Raw genomic sequence first — 16,665 nt, 5'->3', positions numbered from 1 at the left:
CAGCAGAACCCTTCAGGGAAAGTTTCCTAGAGGTAGTGAGTAGATCTCATAAAAATTAAAAATAATATTTTTTTGGTACAAATTCTATACATGCCCATGACAAACAAATCAGAAAATGCAGACAAGCAAAGAAAGGAAATTTTAAAAATACACCTACAATCTCACCCACCCAAAGACAACTTCTGTTAAGTTGTCTTTAAGTCTCTCAACACCTTGACAACCAGATTTTGCAGGAGGCAAGGAGCCAAGCTGGAGCACAGGTTGTGTGTGTGTGGTTGAGGAGTATGCGGAGGGAGGAAGGAGGTAGTCCTGGCATTTTAATCTACGCCGGGAGTAAGTAATAAGAAATCTATTTGATGGGATGGAGAGATAGAGAGTTGAAGAGGAAGACTAACAGAAGATCTCTCAGACCAGGCAGAGATGAGAAACAGGAAGTAGTACCAAGGAGCCTAGCTGAACAGTGACATGATTCATAACAGCAATAATAGCGAACATTTGTTGAGAACTTACCGTGTGTATGACATTATGCTAAGCACTTTACATTCCATCATCTCATCATCTTATTTAATTCTCATTATCACCCTATGAAGCTTTTGCCCAATCTCACCAATTGATACTTCTTTCTTTTTTTTGGCCGCGCCGCACGGCTTGCAGGATCTTAGTTCCCCCGCCAGAGCTCTAACCACTGGACACCAGGGAATTCCCAATGTTTCTTACAGGGTACTCTATAGGCTACCTGTATCAGAATGCCCCAAGGTTTTTTGTTAGATCTGTTCGCCCCATGGTTAGATTGCAGGTCATCTCCAGACTGAAATGCTTCAGGTCAGAGTCACAAATGAGCTTGCCCAGAAAATAACTGTAAAATGGGGAATGCCCATGGCTGCCTTCTGAGTAACCCACAGTCCCATTTCCTTCCAAAAATGATCTAAGGATGACAGAGACTGAGCAAGAGCCCAGCCTAAGATATGAGGCCTGTGGGCTCTATATGCCATCATTGTCCTTGGGTTAATCATTCCATAACCCAACAACCTAGAGAGACCCTTTAGCAGGAGGTGTGCTGGCCTTAGACGCAACAAGAAGATAGTGCAGGTCAAACATTCAAAAGCACCTGAGGATCCAGGGACAGAACCAAGACTGGGAGAACAGGGTGATAAGGGAAGGTTGGGAGAAAAGAGCCCGCACCCTGGTGTTATTCCCTTATAAATTCACATGACCTGAGCCAAGTCCCCTGGCTGGCCTCTCTGGGCCCTTATCTGTAAATTAGGGAGTTGGCCTTAATGATCTCAAAGGTCCTTTCAGCTATGGGTGGGAAGATACTATCTAAATCCAAGAGGCATATACTGCTGCTCTTGTTTACCTCTGAGGCAAGCCCAGGAGTCCCAGCGCCACCTGGAGGACTGGGGCAGGTACAGGCTGACAGGGACCTCCATGGCCACAAGACGGATGACCTCCACAGAGGGGGTGGGGAAGACCAGGAGCCTCCCAACTCCAAAAACTCAAAGGTCTTTCACTTACATTATCTCACTGGATCCTTCCCACTCCCTAGTGAAGTTAGTATTTATAGTAGCCCCAGGTGTGACCATAAGGCAGAGATGGAGAGGATGCTTATGGAAATGGAAATGTATTTTTAAGAACACCCGGGAACCCAAGGTAGGAAACAAGCAACCTGCTTCCCAGGATCTCAATTCCAGGCTGTGAGGCAGGTTTCCCATGCTACCTGGAAAGTTTCTCTGGCAGTATTGAGGACCCGCCTTCTTTCTCTTTGACTCACTCTCATTGGCTGGCTGGCTGCCACTCACCATGGGGTCAGCCCTCCTATTGGGCTGAGTTTACCCATGTCGCCTCTGAGGTACCTGTGACAAGATAACTGCGATGTTAATTCACTTGCTGTATTTTTCCATTGCCTCCTTCTCTTTCCAGGCAGGCACTGCTAATCAGGCTTTTTGTTTTTTCTTGCCTTAGGAATTCTTGCAGGACAGAAAGCAAAAGCTCCTTGAAGCTAATTGATCTTCCTGTCTGGGTAGAAGCCCTGGCTCATTGAGGAGATGATGCAGATACTCAGAGGGAGAGGGGGGAGTTGGGATAAGGGAGAGGAGGGCTTTGAAGGACGAGGAAAGGGCAAGGAGAGCCATCAGAGACCAGAAAGATAGAAAAAGGTAAACAAACAAACAAAAACAAATGCTGATTATGAGAACCCATTCCAGGGTCCTGGGTAACGGCCAGATCTCAAGAGGACGTGAGGCCTTAGGCATTGAATTTCCAGTCTCACCAAAGATCCTGGGCCCCAAGTATGACTCGGAAACAACAAAATCACCAAACTAGAAGAGACCTGAGGCATCAGAGGAAAACTCAGAGTGGACTATATAGGCTGATGAGTGGATTGGACACCTCTACACTTTCACCCAATTACACACAATCTTTCAGGGGCTTGAGCCCCCGAAGTGACAGATTAATCGGCCCACTGAACAGGACTGGGGGCTCAGAATCAGTAAGCTCAGAATCTTTTGATTAAAGAGAAAAAAAAAGAAAAAGCAGAGGAATACAATATCCCTAGCTCAGCTGGGTTGTAAAGTAAGAGTCACATCCTGACATGCATAGCTGCATGAATGACCCCACTGTCCTGGCAAAGATACCAGTTACATCACCTTAATACCCAAATCTTATTAGCTCTAAGCTCCCATCAGCTAAGGGAGAAATTCCAGTCCCATGCTCTGTTGGCTAGGATGCTCTAGTTGCAAATAATAGGATGCTTTTGCCACAAGTAATACAAAATCCAGATTCAAACATATAAGGAAATACATTAGAAGTATTTCTATGTATTTAGTAGTGGATTCCAGGTGTAGTACAAGGTGTGCTCAAGGTGTAAAGGACTCAAGTTGTCTTCATCTCTGTTTTGCTGTCCTCAAGATGTTGGCTTTGTCCTCCAGCTGGCTCCCTAGGTGGTAACGAGACGTCTTCATCAGACACAGTAACATCCTGAGGAAGCAAAGCATACTCTTCCTAAGTCTGCTTCTTAGAAGCATGGGAACTTTTTCCAAAAGTCCCCTGTAGAATTCCTTTCATGCCTCATTAGCCAGAATTGGGTACATTCCTATTCTTTTTTTTTTTTTAATAAATTAATTTATTTTTGGCTGCGTTGGGTCCTGGTTGCTGCGCACCGGTTTTCTCTAGTTGCGGCGAGCGGGGGCTACTCTTCGTTGCGGTGCGCAGGTTTCTCATTGCGGTGGCTTCTCTTGTTGCGGAGCACGGGCTCTAGGTGTGCGGGCTTCAGTAGTTGTGGCTCATGGGCTCTAGAGCACAGGCTCAGTAGTTGTGACGCAGGGGCTTAGTTGCTCCGCGGCATGTGGGATCGTCCAGGACCAGGGCTCGAACCTGTGTCCCCTGCACTGGCAGGCAGATTCTTAACCACTGCACCACCAGGGAAGCCCCCCTACATTCCTATTCTTAAACCAATCTCTGGCAAGGGGAATGAGATCATTGTGGTTGGCTTGAAGGGAAGGAGTCAACCACAAAGGACACTAATAAAGTACTTTCCACCTCCCAAATGCAGCCTTGCCCACTGTGAAATCAGACAGATATAGTCGAGCTTGGATCATGCTTAATTTATGTTAAATGCTTTCCTGGGGACCCTAGCATCCCCTTCTATAGCCTGGAAGGCTCTCAGATTTTCTTATCCATTTCTGAATCCCACATGCGAATGCTGCTCGTTTCCTTTCCCACGAGATTCTTCAGCAGAAACAGCTCCTTAGAGAAATATATGCCTCGGGAGAGGGATGGCTCATACTCTCTGTATGCCAGCTAAATCTAACTTCAGCTCTGGCTTAGCCAAGACCTCCAGCTTGTACCCTAGACCGTATCCTATCTTCTGCCTCCAGGAGAGAAAAGTTGGGCCACCAGCAACTTTTCATAAGCCATGGCAGCCACACTGAGAAGAGACTAGTTGCGTTGTTTTTCTCAGGAGGCTGTGTATTTGGTATCATGGTTTCCCCTTTAGGTTATTCAGTACATTGATATTAACCCCATTTCACATAAGAGGAAACTGAGGTGCAGAGTGGTTAAGTCGTATGCGTAAGGTCACTCAGCTAATTAAGTGGCAGAGCCAGAACATTCTTATATGAGTCTTTTTGTGGACATATGTTTTTATTTCTCTTGGGTAAATGCCTAGAAATTTAATTGCTGGTTTAGGGTATGTGCATATCTTACTATGAGAAATTGCCAAGCTGTTTTCCAAAATAGTGTATGAGTTCTCCAGTTGTTCCACACCCTCATCAACGTTTGGTGTTGTCAGTATTTTAATTTAGCCATTCAGTAGGTGTGTATTTGTTTTAATTTACATTTCCCCATTGACTAGTGATGTTAAGCACTTTTTGATGTGCTTACCAGCCATCTGTATATCTTCTTTTGTGAAGTGTCTGCCCATATTTTTTAAATTGGGTTACTTTCTTTCTTATTATTCAGTTGTAGGAAAGCTTTATATTTTATTAATAACATTTTTTGTTTTGCAAATACTTTCTCCCAGTCTGTTTTGCCTATGCATTTTCTTAAGGGTGCAGAAATTTTTAATTTTGATGCAATCTAATAGATTGCTTTTTTTTTCTTTTATGGTTATTGTTTTCTGTAACCTGTCTAAAAAAAAAAATCCTTTGACTACTCCAAGGTTGTGAAGATATTCTCTCGTGTTCTCTTCTACAAGCTTTATAGTTTAGCTTTTACATTTAGGTCTATGATCTATCTCAAATTAATGCTTGTGTATGGTGTGAAGTAAGGATCAAGTTCATTTTTTAAATATGGAAATTCAGTGTTCAAGCACCATTTGTTGAAAAGACTATCATTTTCCCATTGAAGTGAGTTGGCAACGTTGCCAAAAAACTACTTAGCCATATTAATGTAGGTCTTTTTCTGGACTCTTTTCGATTTTGATCTATATGACTATTCTTATTCCAATACCCTACTCTCTTGATTACTGTAGCTTTATAGTAAGTTTTTAACTCAGCTAGCTAGAGATCTCCATCTCTGTTCTTTTTCAGAATTGTTTTAGTTATTCTAGATCCTTTGCTTTCCCATATATTTTAGAATTTGTCAATTTCTACCAAAAAAAAAAAAAAAAAAAACAACTCTGCTAGGACTTTGGGATTTCATTGAGGTAGGTAAGTGTAAAAGGAAAAACCTACAGTTTTTTCCTTCCTATGTAGAGAAAACCCCAGTTCTTGCCTACTGCGTCTTTCTTCTCTGAGTCTCCGGTACTACTCACACAGAACGATTCACTTCTGACACTTCTAGAAGTCACCAAATACTTGTGGGATTTCCCCACAACAACAATCAAGTCTCAGACACAAGCTGGGTGTCCTACAATTTACCTTAATTCTGACACTGTCTACCTGGAGATAGTGTCAGATCTCACAGGTAAGGGCTCAGTCCACAAGACTGTCCCCCACCCCCGACTTCAGATACCAGTCGCAAGCTCAGGTTTTCACCTCTGCTTCTCACCCACCAAAAATAGCTCAGAGGTTCCAACAACCTTCTCCTCAGGTTCAATTAATTTGCTACAGCAGCTCACAGAACCCAAGGAAACACGTTTACCAGTTTATTAAAGAATATGACAAAGGATACAAATGAACAACCAGATAAAGAGATACACAGGGCAAGGTCTGGGAGGGTCCTTAGATCAGGAGCTTCTGTCCTCATGGAGTTGGGGTGTGTCACCTTCCCAGTGTGGATGTGTATGCCAGCCTGGAAGCTCTTCGAAGGCCCCACTGTTGGGATTTTATAGGCACTTCCTCATGCAGGCATGATCAATTGTTAACTCCATTTGTAGCCCCTCTCCCCTCTCTAGAGAATGGGGAGCAGGGCTGAAAACTCCAAGCTTCCAATCATGGCTTGGTCTTTCTGGTGACCAGACCCCATCCAGGAGCCATCCAGGAGTCTACCCAGAGTTATCTCATTAGAACAAAAGATCTCTTAGTGTTCCTACCACTTAAGAATTATAAAGGTCTTAGGAGCCAGAAACTGGGGACAAAGACAGATATATATATATATATTACAGTATCTCACAGTAGGATTTTGACAGAGATAAAGGCAAGGTGCTCCAATCTGAGGAAGCAACATCAGCCCAATTGAAACGGTTTTATGTATAGAGGAGAAGTAGGGCATGAAGCTGCAAGGGTCAAGTGAGGCCAGATAGGGAAGGGTCTTGAATCCTAAACTAAATACTTGGGACTTCTTTCCATAGATGGAGAAATGCTAAAGGGTTTTTGAGCAGGGGAGTGACGCTGGGGAGAAAAGGTGATCTCTTGGGAAGTTCTTGGTTAGGGTGGAGTTTTCACCACATGTTTTCTGAGGTCCCTTCCAGCCCAGATCTTTCGTAATTCTTCTGTCTAAAAAGGGGATATTGAGGCAGAAGCGACTGTTAGGCTCAGGGCAGAGACTACCACATCCTTAGTCCAAGGTTTTGACCCAACCAGTGGGTCAGCTTTCTAGGGGAGGGGTGGTCATCAAATGCCCAGTAGCCTGTGAAGTAGAGGTTTGAGGAAGATGGAGTAAAAGTTCGTCCTCTTTCCTCATGGATAATCTGTGTAGAAATAACAATTTTCCCAGAATTTTGAGTTTATACCTCCAAGGATTCTGCACTCAATCCCAATATGTGTAGGGTGTTCCCATAAAAGAAATTGTCTGTGACACCAGGTGGGTGTCCTACAATTCAACTCAGTTCTACTATCTACCTGCAGATAGGATCAGATTTCACAGGTTCAGGGCTCAGCCCTACAAGACTACATCCCTCTTTCCCTCCACCTCATCCGCCAGGTTGAAGGTTGTTCAGGTAATCACCTGTGCTTCTGACCAACTGGCTTAGATTGGAGACAATAGATTCTTAGAAAGATTATCTTAGTTAGATTGGAGGTTCCAATGACCTCCTCCCTGGTTTTGATTAATTTGCTAGAGTGGCTCATTGAACTCAGAGAAACATTCCACTCACTCAATTATCAGTTTATTACTAAAGGACATAACAACCAGATGCAAGAGATGCATAAGGCAAAGACCACACCCTCTGAGCTAGCCACTCTCCCCTATTCTCCATGCATTCACCAACCCAGAAGTTCTCCAAACCCCACCCTTGAGGTTTTATGGGGGCTTCATTACAAAGGCTTGCTTGATTAAAGCGTTGGAGATTGAACTCAATCCTCAGCCCTTCTCCCCTCCCTGGGGGTCAGGGGGAAGGACTGAAAGTGCCAACCCTGTAATCACTAGGTTGGTTCCCCTGGCAAGCAGCCCCCATCCTATGGTTACCTAGGGGCTTTCCAAAAGTCAACTCATTAACATAACAAAGACACCTTTATTGCCCTCTTCACAAAAATTTCCAAGGGTTTTAGGAGCTGTGCCAGGAACCTGGACAAAGACTGACCAAACATATATTTCTTACGAATATTTCTCTGTTTGTGTACCAATCCTCTCCAACTTCTTCCCTGTCACAAAAGAGAAGGATCCCTCCACATTTTAAGGGCCAAATTCTCCACCAAACTTCTGATCCCATCTCAGTCTGGCTCCTCTGTTCTTTCTCCAACATTTCAAACCCTCTTTCTCCAGTGGCTCCTGCCATGTCTTCAAACCCTGCATTTTTTTAAAAAATCCTGAATTAAGTTCAAGTGACCCTTAGCATCCATTCCACTCCTGCCTTCCCCTTCCAGGATTCTCTTCAGTTATGTATAACTGCTGCCTTGCCTTCGCACACATCTGCTCATTCCTTACATCCTTCCAGTTAGAAGGTCCACCCTCTATCACTTTCTAGAACTTCTTAAATATTATGAATAATCTCCAACTTACCAGACCAGTGCCTCATCAGTCCTCAGGTTCTCCTTTCTGTGGTGCTGTGCCCAGGAGGCTTTCTCTGTCTCCCTCGTGGACCCCTCTCTTCTCGTGACTCCCCTTGCCCTGCTCTGTTGCTTCTTCTTCCTTTATAACCGTTTCCACCATTGCTTGGTGGTCACAGACAGATTACAGGCCACCAGACAAACACCCCCAACTTACCATCTGCAAATCTGAAAGTTCATCATTTCTCTGATTAAAAAGGAACATCTGTAGGGACTTTCCTGGTGGTCCAGTGGTTGGGACTTTGTCTTCCAATGCAGGGGGTGCGGATTTGACCCCTGGTCAGGGAGTTAAGATCCCACATGCCCGGTGGCCAAAAAACCAAAACATAAAACAGAAGCAATATTGTAACAAATGCAATAAAGACTTTAAAAATGGTCCACATAAAAAAAAAATCTTTAAAATAAATAAATAAATAAAAATAAAAAGGAACATTTGTCTCTTCCCTGACCTGCAGCAGGTCCTCCATCTAGAAGGGAATCCCATCCCTTCCCACCTCCTCAGGGACCTTTCTCGAACAATTAGCCTCTCTTGTTCTTAAACTTCTTGCTCTCTTCTTTCTCAACATCAAGAAAACGTCACCATCTCTCTCCTTTTTTCAAAATTGTCTTATTTTTACTTCCTTTTATACCTACTTCACTGTCAAACTTCCTAAAAGAGTTGTGTGTTCCCACTGTCTCCCCTTATACCCTTTCTGGTCACTCCTCAGCCCTCTGAAATGTGGCTTTTGTTTCCAATGTGTCAGTAAAACTAACCTCACCAAGGTTACCAATGACCTCCTTGAGCCCACAGTCTTTGGTTCCATGTAGCCCCCTTGACCTATTCTTGACAGCACTGACATTATTCACCCCCTCCTCCCTCCCCATGACCACCTCCCCCCTCCCCATAACCACCTCCCCCCTCCCCATGACCACCTCCCCCCCTCCCTCTGACTGCTTCCCTTCTGCCTCTTGACACACATCTCTCTTCCCATGCAGTGGTGGCACTCCTCAGGATTCCATCCTGGGCCTCATTCTTTTCTCACTGTCCCTGAGTGATCTTACCTACTCCTTCACTCCACAAATATTTATTGAGCACCTACTGTAACTCAGATCAAGTACTGATTTAAGCCCTAAGGTTATAACAAGTTCCTATTCTCATGGATTTAACATTTGCCAATGGTGTTAATTCCATCTGGATACTGCTGACACATAAATCTGCCTCCAGCCCAGACCTCTCTCTTTTGCCTACTTGCTCTGCTTGGCTATTCCACATACACCTCAAACGCAGTATTTCCAAAACTGAATTTTTCATCCTTAGCCCACCTCCAGCTTCTCCTCCTGTCTCAGCTACACAAGCCAGAAAGTGCTCATCATCTTTGTTCATCACTGCCTTTGATTCTTCACTTTCCTTCGCCTCCTAAATCTAATCTGTAAAGAAGTCCTGTCGATTATACCTTCTAATCTTCTGAAATCCATCCACTGTTCTCCATGCCAAACACCATTACTCTAATTTAGGCCAACATTTGCCCTTCCTTGATTCCTAACAGGTCCCTCTAGTCTTGATCACTTCCATGCCCCATCCCACCTTCAATACATTGTCCACACTGTGGCCACAGTCATTTTCTAATGTAACTCTGATCACATGACCTCCTTGCTTAAAACTCCTCATTGCCTTTAAAATAAAAGCCAACCCCTTTAACAAGGCCCAGAGAGCTCCTGTTTACCTGTTAATCTCATCTCTCCCCACCACCCTCACCACTCTTAACTCTTCTGTCACATAAACTTTTTCTTTCAGTGACCTGGATGTGCCATGCTTTCTCATGCCTCCAAGCCTCCCTTAGCCTGAAAACACTTCCCCATTCCTGACCGCCCCCCCCTTCTCCTGGTTAACTCCTATTACCTCAGCTTAAATGTTACTTCTGGAACACTTGCCTTAAAATCTGTAGTCTGTGATAGTTCCCCTCCTCTGTACTTCATGTGCCACCCTGTCCTATTTCCCTATTATGATTTTCTGATTTCTTTTGTTATTCTCCATGTCCTTCTTTCCATTAGACTCTAAGCCACAAGAAGGAAGGGGCAAGGTCTATGTCACTCATGTGTTGATTGGTAAGTCCCAACGTTTAGAAAGTACCAATCAATGCATATTTGTCAAATGAATGAATAATTTCTTGCCCCTCCTCCTCCTGCATCTAAATACAGACATTGCTTAAGAATCATGTTTCTCTTTGTTATAAAGCAGAAACTAACACACCATTGTAAAAGCAATTATACTCCAATAAAGATGTTAAAAAAAAAGAATCATGTTTCTGAGTTTGCCTCAATTTCCTTCTTTATATCTATGATTTCAGTGATCAGGCCAGTGTGAAGAAGTCTCCAGTCTACCTACCAGTCTACCTACAGGCTGGTATCTCTCAGCTCCATGCCCGCATTTCCAACATTATGCTAGACATTTATGCTTGTAGGTTTTTTTAATCATCTCAGATAAAGGATAAAGGATATACAACATTAAAAGCATGCAAAGATATGTATTCAAGGATGTGAAATGCATCATTGTCTATAATATTGAAAAACTGGAAACAACCCAAATGCCTATCAAAAGAGAATTGGTAAACAAATTACAACTGCAGAGCCTTAGAAAGACTAAAAAGATTTATATATTAATGTGAAAAGTATACTTGATACATTGTTAAGTAAAAAAGAAGGTTTCAGAATGATAAATATGGTTTAGTCACATCTTATTCAATTATTCAACATGTATTTATTGAGCAGCTGCTATGTTCCAGTTTCTGTCCCAAGTGCTGGGGATGCTCAGAGAACAAGACAGTCCTTCTTCTCACAGAGCTTTCTAGACAAACAATAAACGTGTGTGTGTGTCTGTGTGTCTGTGTGTATACATGTCAGATAATGATAAGTGCTACAAAGAAAGTGATAAGTGCTATGCGATGTGCTATCTTAGGTAGGGTGATCAGGGAAGGCCCCTCTAAAATGGTAACATTTGAGCAGACACCTGAATAAAATGAGGGCAGGAATCTTGTGAATATTTGAGGAAAGGACATTCCAATCAGGAGGATCAGCCATCCTCCTGGTAGTAGTGGCAAGTGTAACTGGCTCTTGAAGCAGCTGGGAGACCCCTGCAGCTGGAGCAAAGTAAACAGGAAGGGAGAGTAGTGGGACATGGGGCCACAGAGGCCAGGCCATGGGGCCAGGCCATGGCAAAAGCTCTGGAATCCATTCTAAGTGTGATGGAAAGTCAGTCTTTGGAGGTGTGTCTGTTACAACATGTTAGTGTTTCAATGAAAAGAGTTTAAAAATATATATACCAAACTGTTAACAGAAAATATTTCCAGGACATGGGATTACAGGAGACTTTCATTTTCAAAACCTTACCCTTATGTTGTGCTTTACAGTGTGTTTTATAGTGAGTGTGTATTAATTTGGTAATCAGAAAAAGAAATGATTATTTTAAAAATTTGTGTATACACTTTGACTCATCAACTCCCTTTCAAGAAACACATCCTTTAAAAAAAAACTGGAGAGGGCAGAAAGCAGAAGCAAGAAGAACTACAATCCTGCAGCCTGTGGAACAAAAACCACATTCACAGAGAGACAAGATGAAAATTCAGAGGGATATGTCCCAGATGAAGGAACAAGATAAAACCCCAGAAAAACACTAAATGAAGTGGAGACAGGCAACATTCCAGAAAAAGAATTCAGAATAATTATAGTGAAGATGATCCAGGACCTCGGAAAAAGAACGGAGGCAAACATCGATAAGATGCAAGAAATGTTTTAACAAAGACCTAGAAGAATTAACGAACAAAACAAACAGAGATGAACAATACAATAACTGAAATGAAACTACACTAGAAGCAATCAATAATAGAATAACTGAGGCAGAAGACGGATAAGTGAACTGGAAGACAGAATGGTGGAATTCACTGCTGCGGAACAGAATAAAGAAAAAAAGGATGAAAGAAATGAAGACAGCCTAAGAGACCACTGGGACAACATGAAACGCAACAACATTCGGCATTATAGGGGTCCCAGAAGGAGAAGAGAGAGAAAGGACCAGAGAAAATATCTGAAGAGATTATAGTGGAAAACTTCCCTAACATGGGAAAGGAAATAGCCATCCAAGTCCAGGAAGCACAGACTCCCAGGCAGGATAAACCCAAGGAGAAACACGCCAAGACACACAGTAATCAAACTGGCAAAAATTAAAGACAAAGAAAAATTATTGATAGTAGCAAGGGAAAAACAACAAATAACATACAAGGGAACTCCCATAAGGTAAACAGCTGATTTCTCAGCAGAAACTCTACAAGCCAGAAGGAAGTGGCATGATATACTTAAAGTGATGAAAGGGAAGAACCTACAATCAAGATTACTCCACCCGGCAAGGACCTTATTCAGATTCAACAGAGCAATCAAAAGCTTTACAGACAAGCAAAAGCTAAGAGAATTCAGCACCACCAAACCAGCTCTACAACAAATGCTGAAGGAACTTCTCTAAGTGGGAAACACAAGAGAAGAAAAGGACCTACAAAAACAAACCCAAAACAATTAAGAAAATGGTCATAGGAACATACATAACGATAATTACCTTAAACGTGAATGGATTAAATGCTCCAACCAAAAGACACAGGCTTGCTGAATGGATACAAAAACAAGACCCATATATATGCTCTCTACAAGAGACCCACTTCAGACCTAGGGACACATTCAGACTGAAAGTGAGGGGATGGAAAAAAGATATTCCATGCAAATGGAAATAGAAAGAAAGCTGGAGTAGCAATACCCATATCAGATAAAATAGACTTTAAAATAAAGAACGTTACAAGAGACAAGGAAGGACACTACGTAATGATCAAGGGATCAACCCAAGAAAAAGATATAACAATTATAAATATACATGCACCCAACATAGGAGCACCTCAATACATAAGGCAAACTAAACAGCTATAAAAGAGGAAATCGACAATAACACAATAATAGTGGGGGACGTTAACACCTCACTTACACCAATGGACAGATCATCCAAAATGAAAATAAATAAGGAAACAGAAGTTTTAAATGACACAACAGATCAGATAGATTTAATTGGTATTTATAGGACATTCCATCCAAAAACAGCAGATTACACTTTCTTCACAAGTGTGCACAGAACATTCTCCAGGATAGATCACATCTTGGGTCACAAATCAAGCCTCAGTAAATTTAAGAAAATTGAAATCATATCAAGCATCGTTTCTGACCACAACACTATGAGATTAGAAATCAATTACAGGGAAAAAAACATAAAAAACACACATACATGGAGGCTAAACAATACGTTATTAAATAACGAAGAGATCATTGAAGAAATCAAAGAGGAAATCAAAAAATACCTAGAGACAAATGACAATGAAAACACGACAATCCAAAACCTATGGGATGCAGCAAAAGCAGTTCTAAGAGGGAAGTTTATAGCTATACAAGCCTACCTCAAGAAACAAAAAAAATCTCAAATAAACAATCTAATGTTACACCTAAAGGAACTAGAGAAAGAAGAACAAACAAAACCCAAAGTTAGCAGAAGGAAAGACATCATAAAGATCACAGCAGAAATAAATGAAATAGAAACAAAGAAAACAACAGCAAAGATCAATAAAACTAAAAGCTGGTTCTTTGAGAAGATAAACAAAATTGATAAACCACTAGCCAGACTCATCAAGAAAAAAAGGGAGAAGATTCAAATCAACAGAATTATAAATGAAAAAGGAGAAGTAATAACTGACTCTGCAGAAATACAGAGAATCATAAGGGATTACTACAAGCAACTCTATGCCAATAAAATGGACAACATGGAAGAAATGGACAAATTCTTAGAAAGGTATAACCTTCCAAGACTGAACCAGGAAGAAATACAAAATATGAACAGACCAATCACAAGTAATGAAATTGAAACTGTGATTAAAAATCTTCCAACAAACAGAAGTCCAGGACCAGATGGCTTCACAGGTGAATTCTATCAAACATTTAGAGAAGAGCTAACACCCATCCTTCTCAAACTCTTCCAAAAAATTGCAGAGGCAGGAACACTCCCAAACTCATTCTATGAGGCCACCATCACCCCGATACCAAAACCAGACAAAGATACTACAAAAAAAGAAAATTACAGACCAATATCACTGATGAATACAGATGCAAAAATCCTCAACAAAATACTAGCAAACAGAATCCAACAACACATTAAAAGGATCATACACCATGATCAAGTGGGATTTATCCCAGGGATGCAAGGATTCTTCAATATACACAAATCAATCAATGGGATACACCATATTAACATATTGAAGAATAAAAACCATATGATCAACTCAATAGATGCAGAAAAAGCTTCTGACAAAATTCAACACCCATTTATGATAAAAACTCTCCAGAAAGTGGACATAGAGGGAACCTACCTCAACATAATAAAGGCCATATATGACAAACCCACAGCAAACATCATTCTCAACGGTGAAAAACTGAAAGCATTTCCTCTAAGATCAGGAACAAGACAAGGATGTCCACTCTCGCCACTATTATTCAACATAGTTTTGGAAATCCTAGCCACAGCAATCAGAGAAGAAAAAGAAATAAAAGGAATACAAATTGGAAAAGAAGAAGTAAAACTGCCACTGTTTGCAGATGACATGATACTATACATAGAGAATCCTAAAACTGCCACCAGAAAACTACTAGAGCTCATCAATGAATCTGGTAAAATTGCAGGATACAAAATTAATGCACAAAAATCTCTTGCATTCCTATACACTAATGACGAAAAATCTGAAAGAGAAATTAAGAAAACACTCCCATTCACCATTGCAACAAAAAGAATAAAATACCTAGGAATAAACCTACCTAGGGAGACAAAAGACCTGTATGCAGAAAACTATAAGACACTGATGAAAGAAATTAAAGATGATACCAACAGATGGAGAGATATACCATGTTCTTGGATTGGAAGAATCAATATTGCAAAAATGACTATACTACCTAAAGCAATCTACAGATTCAAGGCAATCCCTATCAAATTACCAATGGCATTTTTTACGGAACTAGAACAAAAAGTCTTAAAATTTGTATGGAGACACAAAAGACCCTGAATAGCCAAAGCAGTCTTGAGGGAAAAAAACAGAGCTGGAGGAATCAGACTACCTGACTTCAGACTATACTACAAAGCTACAGTAATCAAGACAATATGGTACTGGCACAAAAACAGAAACATAGCTCGATGGAACAAGATAGAAAGCCCAGAGATAAACCCACACATCTATGGCCAACTAATCTATGACAAAGGAGGCAAGGATATACAATGGAGAAAAGACAGTCTCTTCAATAAGTGGTGCTGGGAAAACTGGACAGCTACATGTAAAAGAATGAAATTAGAACACTCCCTAACACCATACACAAAAATAAACTCAAAATGGATTAGAGACCTAAATGTAAGACTGGACACTATAAAACTCTTAGAGGAAAACATAGGAAGAACACTCTTTGACATAAATCACAACAAAATTTTTTTTTTTTTTTAATTAATTAATTTATTTATTTATGGCTGTGTTGGGTCTTCGTTTCTGTGCGAGGGCTTTCTCTAGTTGTGGCAAGCGGGGGCCACTCTTCATCACGGTGCGCGGGCCTCTCACTATCGCGGCCTCTCTTGTTGCGGAGCACAGGCTCCAGACGCGCAAGCTCAGTAATTGTGGCTCACGGGCCTAGCTGTTCTGCGGCATGTGGGATCTTCCCAGACCAGGGCTCGAACCCGTGTCCCCTGCGTTGGCAGGCAGATTCTCAACCACTGCGCCACCAGGGAAGCCCCAAAATATTTTTTGATCCACCTCCTAGAGTAATGGAAGTAAAAACAAAAATAAACAAATGGGACCTAATGAAACTTCAAAGCTTTTGCACAGCAAAGGAAACCATAAACAAGATGAAAAGGCAACCCTCAGAATGGGAGAAAATATTTGCAAACGAATCAACAGACAAAGGATTAATCTCCAAAATATATAAACAGCTCATGCAGCTCAATATTAAAAAAGCAAACAACCCAATCCAAAAATGGGCAGAAGACCTAAATAGACATTTCTCCAAAGAAGACATACAGATGGCCAAGAAGCACATGAAAAGCTGCTCAACATCACTAATCATTAGAGAAATGCAAATCAAAACTACAATGAGGTATCACCTCACACCAGTTAGAATGGGCATCATCAGAAAATCTACAAACAACAAATGCTGGAGAGGGTGTGGAGAAAAGGGGACCCTCTTGCACTGTTGGTAGGAATGTAAATTGATACAGCCACTATGGAGAACAGTATGGAGGTTCCTTAAAAACTAAAAGTAGAATTACCATATGATCCAGCAATCCCACTACTGGGCATATACCCAGAGAAAACCATAATTCAAAAAGACACATGCACCCCAATGTTCATTGCAGCACTATTTACAATAGCCAGGTCATGGAAGCAAACTAAATGTCCATTGACAGACGAATGGATAAAGAAGATGTGGCACATATATACAATGGAATATTACTCAGCCATAAAAAGGAATGAAATTGGGTCATTTGTAGAGATGTGGATGGATCTGGAGACTGTCATACAGAGTGAAGTAAGTCAGAAAGAGAAAAACAAATATTGTATATTAACGCATGTATGTGGAACCTAGAAAAATGGTACAGATGAACTGGTTTGCAGGGCAGAAATTGAGACACAGATGTAGAGAACAAACGTATGGACACAAAGCAGGGAAAGCGGCGGGGTGGTGGGGGTGGTGGGGTGATGAATTGGGCGAT

Source organism: Balaenoptera musculus, chromosome 2 (genome assembly GCF_009873245.2).
Source record: "Balaenoptera musculus isolate JJ_BM4_2016_0621 chromosome 2, mBalMus1.pri.v3, whole genome shotgun sequence".
In the NCBI taxonomy this organism is placed as follows: Eukaryota; Metazoa; Chordata; class Mammalia; order Artiodactyla; family Balaenopteridae; genus Balaenoptera; species Balaenoptera musculus.
Note: the sequence above shows the minus strand (reverse complement) of the source record.